This window comes from Pleurodeles waltl, chromosome 3_1 (assembly GCF_031143425.1).
Source record: "Pleurodeles waltl isolate 20211129_DDA chromosome 3_1, aPleWal1.hap1.20221129, whole genome shotgun sequence".
Taxonomy (NCBI): Eukaryota; Metazoa; Chordata; class Amphibia; order Caudata; family Salamandridae; genus Pleurodeles; species Pleurodeles waltl.
The window spans coordinates 963,678,869-963,692,321 of NC_090440.1; the positions used below are offsets into that span (position 1 = coordinate 963,678,869).

Here is a 13,453-nt window from a genome sequence, read left to right on the forward strand (position 1 = left end):
GTGAAAACTGCTAAATCATCATGGTGTGAGCAAAAGAGTAATAATTTCAGCAAATCAGGGCATGGTTCTGTTAAACGTCATATTGCCTTACTACCTAAGCACTATTCCACTCTATGAATATTGATTCAACCCCTCTATGCTAATATCACATGGAAATTGCAGTACAAACTGGCTACAAAATAACACTGAACTATATTGTAAGTGAATACATTCAGTAAGCAAGCCAAAGGGGCCTCGAGTGATCGCAATATTACTGAGCCCATGTTGAAAGGTTTACTTGGAGAACTGCCAGAGCAATGTCATTGAAACTAAACAGATTGCTTTTCTTAGAAAAGAGTGAACGTGCAGGGTAGACTTCCATGTAAAACAAGGTGGGCCGAGGCATAACTGAGGCCTCGTTAGCATAACCTAGGAAAAGGCAATTTAACAAGGCATTGCAAATTATTTTCAAATGCAATAACATCATATAAGTGTACACATGTAACTTTGTGTATAAAACCACACTGTGTTAAAAATGAACATTTTAAGAAATGCAGAAAAGCTTTAACACAATTCTTTGTCCTAACAAGCGTAGGGGTTATGGAGTTCAAGCCAAAGCCCTTGGCATTCTGATTTGCTATATTCTGTTAAATTTATATTGTCACCTCTTCCTGCAGGCAGTCACCCATAAAATCCCGAAATCACTAATGACACCCAGGGAATGCTTTGTTGAAAAGCAGGTAATGAAGCATATTCGCTTGAAAATGGTTGTGACAAATACATACCTACTAGTGCTTCATGGTGAACTCCTAGTCCACCAGTACTGTGTATTCTGCACTACCCTTTTATTACCACCATAACTGAAAGGTGGAATTGAGAAAATCCCCATATCTGAACTGTCTTACCCTCACTTGCCTAACTCCAGTCGGCTTTTAGGCATCCATCAAAAGTGAGGGGCGGGGGAGGTATGAGGTATTTACACGTCCTGGTGAATACTGACACTACAGAGTGAGTTACGGGGTCACACTTCAGAATGATGGGGGCTCCTGGTGAAACTTCACAGACTCTCACTTATTTGCCTCTTCTGGTAGCTACAAACTACTCTGAGGTCAAACTCAGAAATGGGGGATAGCATTCAGAAATCAGTGCACACTGCCATAAATTATGCATGTCCTGATGAAAACCAAGCATTTTCCTTGGATACATTTGAGCAGGTTTGATCTTCTAAAATCGACCCAGGTAAAACTGTGAGGGTGCGATGTTTATTACAACCGTTAATTAGCTGGGTGATAAACTCTGCATTACTTGGAATTCTGATCCCTGAACAGGTTTGTGCCGAAAATCAAATTTTATGGCACACTTGTGATCGAGCGTAACTGAGTGTGCCCACTACTTAAAATTACAGAAAATCTGTGAGATATGAAAGACCCACGGGCCCTTAATCACATTCCTAAAAGGGGTCCGATCATGTTTTTTATATTACGTCACTGCCGATCAGGGCTCCAAATCATAATCTATTGACTCCATCGTCTTTCAGTGAAGTGTCTTTCACTCCCTAAAGTGATTTACCGGTAAAATCTACTTCTAACAATAGCCCTCAAACGAAAAGATTGATGAAGAACGCCGCTGCAAGGACGGCATGTCAATTATACAAATTGCAGGCTGGAACAGCAATGACAAGAGCCCTTAAAGCGTTTACTGTAAGGGCCGGAAGTCACCGGGGCCCAGTGCCAGGAAGGAAATTAGACACCTGCCTGCTGTTTAGCTTGCAAATACCATAAATAATTAGTATTTTGTGGGCCTCACGGGCATCTGAGCTCGGTGCCATTGCACCTGCTGAACCAACGGAAGTTGCGCCCCTGCCGGAAGCAGTTCTTCAAGCAGTATTTTGCAAAGGTATGGAAAAATCATCCACATGATTGTCAAAGAAAAGCAACCTAGAGCATTACTGCCTATTATAGTAACAGGAAATCGCCCTCGTGGAGTAAGCACAGAGAAATACTTAGGTAACAATAAGCTTGGCCGCATTGCAAAACTAGTTTTAACCACACTAACCTGTCGGAGAATCACTCCTCATCTGCCCTAGAAATTGGTGAGTATGAACAGCATAGTCCTGTAAGTAAACAGTGTTAATTCTGAGCCTACCGGCCTTAACCTGGTACCATTCCAACACAAGAAGTGGTACCATCGCAACATATTTAATGAAACTGCATATTTCTTTCAAAAACTACGAAAAATAAGCGAAGGTCATCATTCTGTATCTGAACTGGACGTTTGCATGAAGAATGTAACCTTCACACGCATTTTTCATGCAAGAATAGCAGGTGTTTAGCCATTTGAAAGGACAATCTAGGCAATGTATGCACTCACATACTAAATGCTTGTGAGTAACAGTATCAAAATAGTCGATGGAAAAAGTTAAGGAAGGTTTGCACTTGCACAGAAAATGCTCACACGTGACCTATTCCAACTAAAGGGCCTTGGCGCGTTTAAAATAGGAAAAACTGTTGTGAAGTACGTTCAGGCCAGTTTTCGGGAACTGCACAAGACTGCTTAGCACATCTATATCCCAGGGTTGGGGAATGCCTCCTTCAAGTCCTCATGGTATGTAATTTCTCGATAATGCACAACCTTTTTATATTTTTTAAGCCAATCGAATTACTTACTGAAAACTTACATTTAAAGAACGTGCTGTTGTTAATGACAAAACCCCTTTATAGCAAAATGAGGTGCTGAAAGAAGCCAAACATAAGTCCCGCTTAGACGTCTGGCGGAGTGAGATTTGCAGATGGAATATCACTGTACCCAATAACAACTGCCCTGATGTTCTCACACTCAGATTTTCCAGGAACCCAAAAAAACAGGCCTCATTTTAACAGCTGGAAAATCAAGATCCACGCCCCGGCAACCCCGCTGAACCTCTCCTAAAGCATAAGGGAGCATTGAAAGCTCCCCTTGCCAGCTCAGAGCCTACCCAATCCCTTGTCACCCTCCCCACCTGCTACCGCTGACCTTACTCTGCACAGGCCCACTGCTCCTATATACAACTGCTCTGAGCAGATGGTGATAAGAAATGTTAGTCCCCACACAACTGGCACATCTAGGCATAATTTGAGCCAGATATAATGAGTTTGCAAAGTTATTCCACATTCAATGGTGATTAACTTGCAATTGGACTAGAATTATGGGTATTTCCCTTCACAAGTGTCTGCAGCCCCTTCTGTATCACCAAAATACCACGAGGGTCAAAAAAAGTGGACACCACTACCAGTCGCTCCCCTATGGCACTTCCTTTAAAAGGGCCCAACATGGCAACAGCTCTACATTTGTCCTATTATATTCTAGTACTGCCAATGGAGGGGTAGGGGGGACATCATTTTGGGTGGAGATGGTTTTCCCAAGGTCATTGTTCTGCCCTAGCCAGGTGTCCTATTCTAGGATTTCACTCTGCCCTAGTTCTATACCCCTTTACCCCACGCCTTGAACCACCCTTGTCAATGGTCTGCTCTAATCTCGTGATTTGTTCTAGTCCAAAATCTAGACGTAGCTCTGCACCATGGTCTCAACCCATGCCCTGAATTAATCTCATACCGTGTCATAGTTCTTTCCTTTATAGTACTCCTGGTTTATTCTGGTTTTATGCCATACACTGCTCTAGGTCCTACTCTAGCCGTATGTACTGTCTTTGTTCCATGCATTGCCCACCAACATGGCCTGTCCTAATCCCGTGTCCTCACCTAGTCTAGTACAAATCCAATGCCCTGCGCTAGTGCCCTATCCTGTCCTTGACTCATGCTCTGACCCAGCACCATGTGTTTTCATTGTCCCATGCCCTGCCCCGTGCCCTGCAGTACGCAGATCTACTGCGGCAACCTCATACCTGTCCGTAGTACTATGTCGTGTTAATCAAATGTGATGCCCTAATCCCAAAGGTGAGCCACCTCCCCTCAACTGCTGTCCATCTCTAATCCCGAACCCTGCCCTAGATCCACGCCTTTTCCTAATCCTTGCCTTGATACGACGCTGCTTTGCTGCCGCCCCATGTTCTGTTCTATTGCTGGTAGCTACTTCTTGATGTACCCTCCCCTAGCCGTATCCCCAACTCGTACACCCATTACCCCATGCTCAGCCATAGTGCCTTATACAGCTCCATTTGATGCCTTGTCCTAGCCACATGATGCCCTATCCGTTTTCCCATCTCTGCTCCTCATATCCTGTGTTACACCGAGACCCCGCCCTGGTTCAGGCTAATCAGCTGGTCCCCCACTTCCTACTGTTGCGTTCTTCTTGTGATCTGTGTTTAGGGCAGGTATTTGTGCTATTTGAGAATAACAGGGCCCGTGCGAGTAACAGAAGAACGAGCCACAATCTCGTTTACTTCACACACTCCCTGCATCTCTCAACCTGAACTACGAGGGTACGCACTCACTGGGCTCATCTGTTCTGAGGTGCTTTCCTCTCAGTTTGAAGGTGGAGGAAGGTCTTGCACTTTCCCCCATCCGTGTCGTCATCCACCCACAAGAATAACCTTCCAACATACAAACGAACTCTCTCTAACCGCCCACCCCTGCCCCCTACTCACAACCGCTGGGTGCAGCAGAAACACACATACTCTGTAATGTTAATTTCCCTAAAAAGGTGTAAGAAGTGAGTCAATGGCCTCGGGGCCTCAGTGCGAGAGATGTCTCTTCGGGGCGAGGCATGGCACTGGTGCTGATTGGCTGCGCTGAATTCTCCCGGTACATCACCTTTAATAGCCGCATCCGACCTGCGCAAAGACAGAGAGGAGCTGGAGAAAGACAGAGACAGGTAAGGGGGTGACAGTGAGTGGGAGGATGAAGGGAGAATGGAGGGATAGGGCTGAGGTGAGATACACTAGTCAGAGAAGTGAGGCGAGGAGCCGATGGTCTACTAGGAAAGGTGGGTGTCAAAGAGAGTCTGGGGGATGTTTTGAGTGTGACTCAGGGGTGAGAAAATTGAGGCGGCACAGAGAGATGTGTGGGGCACACATCGTTATATAGTGAGATTCAGAGAGGTATGTGAAAGAATGGTCCAGACAGACTCATGTAGGAAATGTGATGGGATGGGGAGACCAGGGAGAAACCAACACAGACATCTAAGAGGGTGACACCTACGAAATATGTGCGAAAAAGTATGAGAGATATGTTGGGTGACTCAATGAGATGTTCAAGGTAGATAACAAGTAAATATTTTAGAAGGAGACTGAGGGAGACGCGAGAGAAAGATCAGGAGAGTGGTGTTTGAGGAAGCAGACAGTAGATAAATGAGAAGCAGTGATGCTCGAGGAAGGCGTCAAGGAGGAGATGATAGTGGAGTCCTGGGATGTATGAGACAGTCACAGGAGGAGAGTTTGGCAGGGAATCTTGGTTATTCGAGGACCTATGTGAGGCTAAGAATCAGTGAGAGTTAAGAGACACCGAGATCAATTTATATGGAGAAGAACAGGGAGACATATGAGAGGGAGGCTCCTGAAAGAGAATGCCAGCAAGCAGCGGGCTGACATGTATGAGCTGACCTTGGGAGAAATGATTCACTTATTGTAATTTGCAGTTAGGTTCAGCACAGAATCTTGCTGGGGTCCGGGTTGAAGCTGTAGTCTGCACGTTATGGTTTCAGCAAAGGAATGGATTTCATAGCCATTATTTTCAGACTTTCTGACTTGTCAATATGGGCATGTTTGGTTGGTATGTGTATTGTTGATAGTTTCAGTGGCTTGTGCTCCAAAAGGAGCTGATGAAGCATCTAACCATCCACGGAACCTGATAGTGTGGATCCTGTGAGAAAATGAGAAACTGCCTCTCGTCACTTGTTGCATACCTTAACCTATGTGAATGTGGTCCATTAGTCTTCGTGATGAATGTTTTCCATTGGTGGGTGCTCCTAAGAGGGATATTCTATCAAAAGATCGAACATTTAATTTCGACCTTCCAAATTACTGTGGCCAAAATATCAATGACCACAAAATAATGAAGGTAAGTATTTATAATAAAGTATAGATTTACTTTTCTTAACTACACTTATATGTGCATTGCCAATACAGGCACATAGATGTGGAATTAAATAATAAGTCAATACTTACCAAAATATAGAAACCTTTTGCAATATTGTGGTGGCCGGTATTTTGACCACTCCATATTTTGAACCTTTATGTAGTGACATAGAACTCTCCAAATCCGAGACTACGATCAGTCTTGGGTTTATGAATGTAGTAACGTCATCTGTCTGAGAAACCGTGTGTAAGTTTGAATTTATGAACACGTTTTCACCATCAATGCTCTTTGCAAAAGAACTACTGTATTACGAAGAAAAACAGGAATTCTTTCTGAAAATAGAGAAACGAATAGGGGAAAGACAAGGAAAGAAGAAAATCGAAAAAACGAAAACAAGCAGAATAAACTGATTTATTTGGAAGCCTGTAGTGGTATATTTTCTGTAAGATTTATGAGTGCTGCTCGCAGTTTTTAGTTTTTACCCTCTCATGGTCAAGCTTTATATCACATGTTGGCGTGTATGTCTCTTTGCAATCTAAAGAAATGTAGTCTGGGGATGTATTTGAGAGTTAGTGGTAATTCCTGATTTTTAGCTCCATGGAGGCATTTCAGGGTTGGAGTCTTTTCCCCTGTGGTCCACTTTTGATCAAATATCGATCATCGATCCATGTGTCTTGTTTTGGTCCCAGAGATGTCATGAAACAGGCAAAAATGCTTTCATTTTTGATCTCTAGCTGTCCTTTGATTAGGCAGTGCTTGATCATTTCCCTCTGACTGTTTCATAGCGTGGACAGGTCAGCAAGAACGAGACAAGTCTTCTGTCTGACCACAAGTGCAGTCTGCTAAGGATTCTCTTCATAAGTAACGGCATGACTAAGAGGGCTCTATTTCTAGCCAAGGACAATAATCTCCTCTACCTTGGATTTGCCAGGATTGTCAAATAGCCTGTGCATGCTGATATATCTCAAAGAGGTCAGCGGGTGGGACTTCTCCAAAGCTTTTCACTTGGATTCCAGTTAAACAAAACAGTGAGACTGTTGTGTTAACCATTCCTTTAACCTGTGTGTGAGATTATTTCTTGATTTACTGATTTTGTAGTCAGCTGGCGTAGGATAGGTAGATATTTTGTTGTGCAGAGGACTCTTTCAGAAAGTTAGATCTTGTTTAAACATAACCCCTTCCAGGGCAATGGGAAAGTCCTTGACACTGGAGGATCAAGATCTGATTCCACGTTTTTTGATCCAACCTTCAGGAAGATGTTTTGTATTGTGAGGTAACCTGTTCCTTTTGAGAGAGGATATGTAGCAACAGTGCTTAATCAAAGGGAAGGAAACACTACCTGAAGAGGCTAGTCTTAAACTTTTTATTTTTTGGATTATGACAAGTGTGGGCGATTTCTTGTGTTAGGCTAACGGGTTTCTCATGTCAGGGCACTTGGGCTCACACCACATGGATCAACCTGTCTTCTTTGGAAATGCAACTAAATTTGGTTTGTGAGAGCAGGGTGGTCTTACTAGGTCTTAGGTTTTAATGGATGTGTAGTTGAGGAATTGCAAGTGGCCATATTTTGGACTGTGGTCTGCCTATGACTTGAAGTATGCGCCTGGAAGTCTGAACTTTATTCCCAGCGCCACTGAGAACCAGTGCTAGTCTTTAAAACCAGGGGTGGTGTAATCTTATTTCTTTAGATTATGACATTAGGGAGCCTTTGCAATGTGGATGCTGTCAATGGAGAGTGCAGAGAGGTTTTAAGGGATAGGTAAAAGCCCAGGGCCTCCTCCTTCCAAGTGGCCCCTCACAAATAGCATTTTCTCTCTATCTCCAATCGGTTTATTTCTCAATCTTTAATGTATTATTCATTAGTGTTTGACATCATGGAGTTCGAGTTAAAAGAAAATGGGCAATATAATACGAAGTTGTTCAGAGCAAGGGCTCCTAAAGTATGTCTTGCAGGGGGTGCCCGAAATCCTTAAGATGACTCTAGAGGGCTGTGCTCTGCAGACTTCCCCATAGATTGTGAATATGTCAATCAGTGTCCTTGTCTTTGTATTGTCATACAGCCCATGCATGCTCATCATCCCAGGGAGGGCAATCTGTAGATGCAAGTCTTGTAACCAGCAGCTGCAACAGTGTCTTATTTTTGTGTGGTCCTTATTTCGATGAGGGTGTCTGTGCTTTTAAATGCAAATACCCATAAAATAAACTACAAAGGAGCTAAGCCAAACAAGCAACAACACACCCAAATCCGTCCTCACAGTAATCAAGGGGGGTACATCCTCAACAGCAGTAGATGCAAAATGCACTGCTGCCACGGCAGAAAGCAATGGAAGGTTTATCAGGAAGCACTATGTATGAGTCCAGTGTATGAACGCATCACACAATAATAACAGTGGATTGGTTCTTTTTTGCCAGTTTTAATAGAAAATCTCCATAAACCATACAGCCAATGCGTTTTATTCTGAAGAGACCTTCTTCAGGCCATAACTATGTTCATATGTCTCAAATTTTTCAATTCATAGTCCAGTGTTTGATTTTCTTAGACAACCATAATTCCAAATTACAGATATAACCACTGTAATCCGTGGTTGACACAGTGTGTTCGAGATGGTGTATTAATATAAATATACAATTGATCACGACTATGGTTTGAACAAGTTGGAACATGTAAACATATTTATACCCAGAAGAAGTTCTCTTGAGAAAGAAACGTGTTGGCTGTGGCGGAGTCATTTTTATGGAGATTCTGGCCCATATTTATACTTTTTCAGCTCCGCATTTTGACACAAAAACGGCATAAACTTACTAAATACAATTGTATTTTAAACGTTTGTGCCGCTTTTGCGTAAAAAAATGACGCAAATGCGGTGCTAAAAAAGTATAAATATGGGCATCTGTATCAAAGAAGATGAAAAAGAACAAATCAATTGTTTTTATTGCTTGATGCTTACGAACGTTAGACTCATATGGAGTGCTTCCTGATTTATAATCTACAAATACACATAACATAACATATAATAACATAGCACAACATAACGTCCCCCCCGTTTAGCAAAACGAGAACAATATTTAATTATGTCATGTTATTTCTATTTGGTTGTCCCACTGCAGCAGAGCTTCTTGGCACTGTAGAAGAATGGGGAGTAGAACAGACTTGGAACACCATATATAGCATAAAACAATCTATTTGTTTTCTTACAAAACTGTAGTAAGTTTGGCTGAACCCAAAGCATGTGGTGGGTGGTGGGAGAGGGCTCCAAACTCTGATGCCTCAGAGAATGCTCTCGCAGCCATTCTCACAAGTCTGATTTGTGGGAGTGTGAAAAAATGTGAATGTCTGATCTCAATGCTTGTGCAGGTCAATTGCGCTTACAATATTGTTCCATGAAACGAGGGTGATTCGAAATAAGGGTGTACACCCTGAACATCAAAGCCAGAATATTGAGGAAGGCAAATGTCCAGGTACAAACATCAAATCCTTAATATTGAAAGGTAAGTGTAGATCTTCAATACCTAACTTCACAAATATGTACCTTAACCATTTACATAAATTATCAAGATACATAGATGTGGATTTAGGAATGGTAAATCTATACTTCCTCTCTATGCACTTTTCGATATTTGGGTATTCGATATTTTGCCCACAATATTCTTGTAGCACAATATTCATATCCTCCATATTCATTGGTACCATCCCAAAAAAAACACTTGTGGACAATAAGGGGAAGTAAATCAGCTCATAGCAGTTCTAAAACGCCAGAGATCTGATTAAAAGTAGGTTAGCGAGATAGAGACAGTGGAGAAAATGAGGAGCAAAGTTATCTTATGCATAGGTTTGAAAGGGAGCAGTGCAGTTTTGGAGAGGCAGGACGAAGTGACAAAGTTTTTCCTTCAGAAGAGTTTATGAAATTAATGTCAGGAGTTAACAAGTTTTGAAAAAAAACTGCAAGAAAAAATCCTTCCAATTGTTTGTGTAGCAGGAGTCTGGCCTCTCAAACATTGCTGTTCAATTTTTCAAACTCTTATTCTGAAAATGATTTTTGCCTCCAAGCAGTGTTGCGAAAGTTGTCAATTCTCGCAACTTCATAAAGTTTCACTTTCCAAAACCTTCACGAATTAAATGTATGGTTTCCTCCACAAGCATCACTGAGATTTTCTTTTAAAACTCCATAAATATTGTTACAGGTTGAAGACAAACTTTCATCACTGCTCTTAAAAATAAAATAAAAAAATATACGAAGTCTAAGAATGCTCAGATAGTGAAATGCAACAATAAAAAAAACAGGTGCAAACTTCCCAGAACTAGTATAAAGGTGCCGGGATCCAGTGCAAAATTGGCCCGATCTACTGAATTTTTTCCCGGGCTAGTGTAAAATTGCCAGAATCAGTGCACAATTGCCAGGCATTGGTGTAGTTTGGTGATCTGGCTGCAGAGCCACAATCGTCCTCGATCCCATCGCGGTAATTACAGTTCATTCCTTAAATGTCAGTCAAAGCAGAATCTAAGTCCTGCAATGTATTTCCGGATACAAGTACATTTAAAACAATGATAATTCTCTAATCCTTAAATCCCACATCTATTGGGTACTAGTTACAATGGGAATAGGGGAAGATGCAACTAGTAATCAGTCCTCGCTCCTTGACACCACAAATGTATGTGTTGCAACGGGGCCGGGGGCAATGGACAGCAGGCCAAGGCATTAAAAGATATGTCCTCTTGTGAAAGTGAGACACTGGGGGTATGAAAATTTAATATTTAATCAACAAAGTCCTATTTTGGTGACACATTTCGCAATTCCTCCAAGGTTGGGTCATCTTAACAATGTATCATTTGGCTACGAAAATACCAACAAGATATGAGCTTTTGGAAGGTCTCTTTACTTCTCTTAACCTCTCGCCCACATATGTAATATAGAGTGTGCTCAGAGGTAAACTGTTCCCTCGTGTGCATGGGACCACACCCTATATAAATGAGAGAATGCCCCTTCATGATTGTGCCTATTCAATATGTGCACTGATGCAATCTGTATTACTGATGTAGCTGCATGAGAATTTGCTGATGCTTCTGTAATACAAAAATACCCTGGGTGTGCATGAAGCATGTGCAAATGCCCATTGCCCCCAGTCCACTTATTGTACTACAGCCTTTGATGGATGCAGTGATGCCATTCCAGATCTTGAATGCATAGATGATGAAAACCTATTGTCTTGTTTTTTCTATTTTGCACTTCTATGCTCCTCTTTGCATTCAGTCAAATGGTCTCCTCACTAAGCTTTTGCTGACAACCATGTCACGTGGGGAGCTATTGAGTCAGCGTAGCGGGAGGCTATCATGGTGGCTTTATAGATGATGCAGATAACTGTGAAAATAGCGTGGGTCAACAAGGGAAGTCAGTGGAGTTCCATCAGGGGTGAGGGAGGTGCAGTCACTGTTCTTCTGACCCGTCCTGTAGTGTGTTGTGACATATAAGTAGGGACACTGGAATCATGCGCATGTAATTTTGCGGCTGTGACATTTTTTGCATAAGTATGGATTTGCCACATAATCCATTATCTGCTCCATAATTTGCAGATTTTAACAAAAATGGTTTCTAGTTTAAATTGATCAAAAGTTACTAAAAAAAACAGCAGCACTTGTAGCCACGTAGTGGAAGATCCTTTGCAAAGGCTGAATGGTCATATTTTAGTAGTTTATTGCTTTATTTGGATATTAATTTGGTACTAGCGAAGTGAACTCTTTGCTAAAACGGTATGAACAAATTGACAAAATAATGAAACTAGAACACTTCTGTGAAAAAAGTGTGACCTCCAGTCTGCCAAGCCATAGTAGAGTGGGAGAATGGTTTGCACTTTTTCCATTTTCTGAATACAGACCGCCCCCAAAAAAGCAAGGATCTTTCCTAGCAAGATGCAAAATGTATGTTGCTGAAAAACCCTGGGGGGTGTGAAGGGCATTTTTTAAGATGTTTCCTTCTGGTACACAACATGGGAAGCCCTTCACGAATAGGAGGGCCTTCCCACAACATGTCTGTCAGTGGGTGTCCTGCCCAAATGGTGTTCTTGATGGTTGAGGTGGTGGCTTTTCCACCACCAAAAAAAACTACAATCCTCAACCTCTAAATGAGGCAAAGGTTGTAAGAGATTGGCGAACACAGCATCAACAGTGTTGACAGATAACTAATTATCTCCCACCTCTAAATAACTCATTTGACTTAAAAGATAAGTATCTCCTTCCTGCTTGTGAGGCCCAAGGCTGCAGGGGAAGCTCAACTCATGCCTGTTGACTGGGCACAACTCCCACAGGCACCGTAGAGATTGTGGAACTCATACTTGTGAAAGGGTGTGCGTGGGGAGACCTAAATTAATATGTGTAGGGAGAGCTAGTGTAATATGTGAAAAGGCTGGCTAGGGGGACTCAAGGAGATAAGCCAAAGGAGACCCAGAGTAATATATAAGGGAGAGGCCAGGGAGATATGAGAAGAGAAAGAGAGAGGAGAGAGTAGTGATTAAGACGAGGAGAGAGATGTGAGTTGGAAACCTAGGGAGGGATATGAGGGGGAGATCCGAAAAGATATATATATATATGTTTTAATTTATGTGGTATTTCAAGATCGCAAATTTAGCCGAAAGGCAATAGAGCCCTCTGCAGAGTTAAACACAAGCATAAAGTCAATGAGTGATATGAGAGGTATCTGGTACGTGAACTGTTGCGTTGTGATATAGTGTTCTTTAAAGAGGAGCATCTTCAACTCTTTTATTTTCCTTTTTACAAGATGGAAAACAAAGGGAAATGTATGAGGGAGAGGGTCATGGGGAAATGTGTAGGGGTGCATGGGAGTGCAGGTAGGAAATAATCTAATCTAGTAGGATATTTGTGGGGGAGATACCACAGATACTTGTACGAGTATGCTACAGCGTGCAGAAAGTGAGTGTGAAACCTCGAGAGATTTGTGGGGGAGACACAGTGTGCTGTATCAGAGGGAAACAAACTAAAATGGGTGAGTGTGGGTGGCGGTAGTTACATGTGTGTTGAGATACAGGGACGCACATGATGGGTAGAGAAGGTGGTAGTTGTATGGAGCAGAAACAAGGAAATATGCGATTAGAGATAGGGAGAGATACTCAAGTGGTGACAGAGCTAGTCTGCGAGAGACGCAAGAAGAAATGCGATGGTTGTCTCGGACATATATGAAAGGACCAATGAGACATTTAAACACTTATGAAAAATTTACTAGGCGTGCCAGAGGACGGACATGGGGGGAAATCACATGGGTTGCATATTGTAAATACCCATATTGGCCATTTTACACACAGGGTCTACAAAACTGACACTCTGCGATTGTGAATGCACAGTCGGAGTCTGGGGACTCTTGCAGTCCCCCAACTCTGCCTTTGCAGATGTTCGCAGAAAAAATTCCTGGCCCATAAATATTTAGGCAAGGTTCCTGCATATCCTTTTTACCATC

At 42.3% G+C, this 13,453-nt stretch overlaps 1 protein-coding gene across 1 annotated transcript in view; it reads left to right on the forward strand.

The window, feature by feature from the left end:
- Positions 1-4,643: 4,643 nt before the first annotated feature.
- The window catches only part of LOC138284824 (uncharacterized), a 159,210-nt gene continuing 150,400 nt past the window's right edge, over positions 4,644-13,453 (forward strand). Inside the window, exon 1 of the mRNA XM_069224010.1 lies at positions 4,644-4,788. The gene's annotated coding sequence lies outside the window, so the exon portion shown is untranslated. The remainder of the gene's footprint in view (positions 4,789-13,453) is intronic.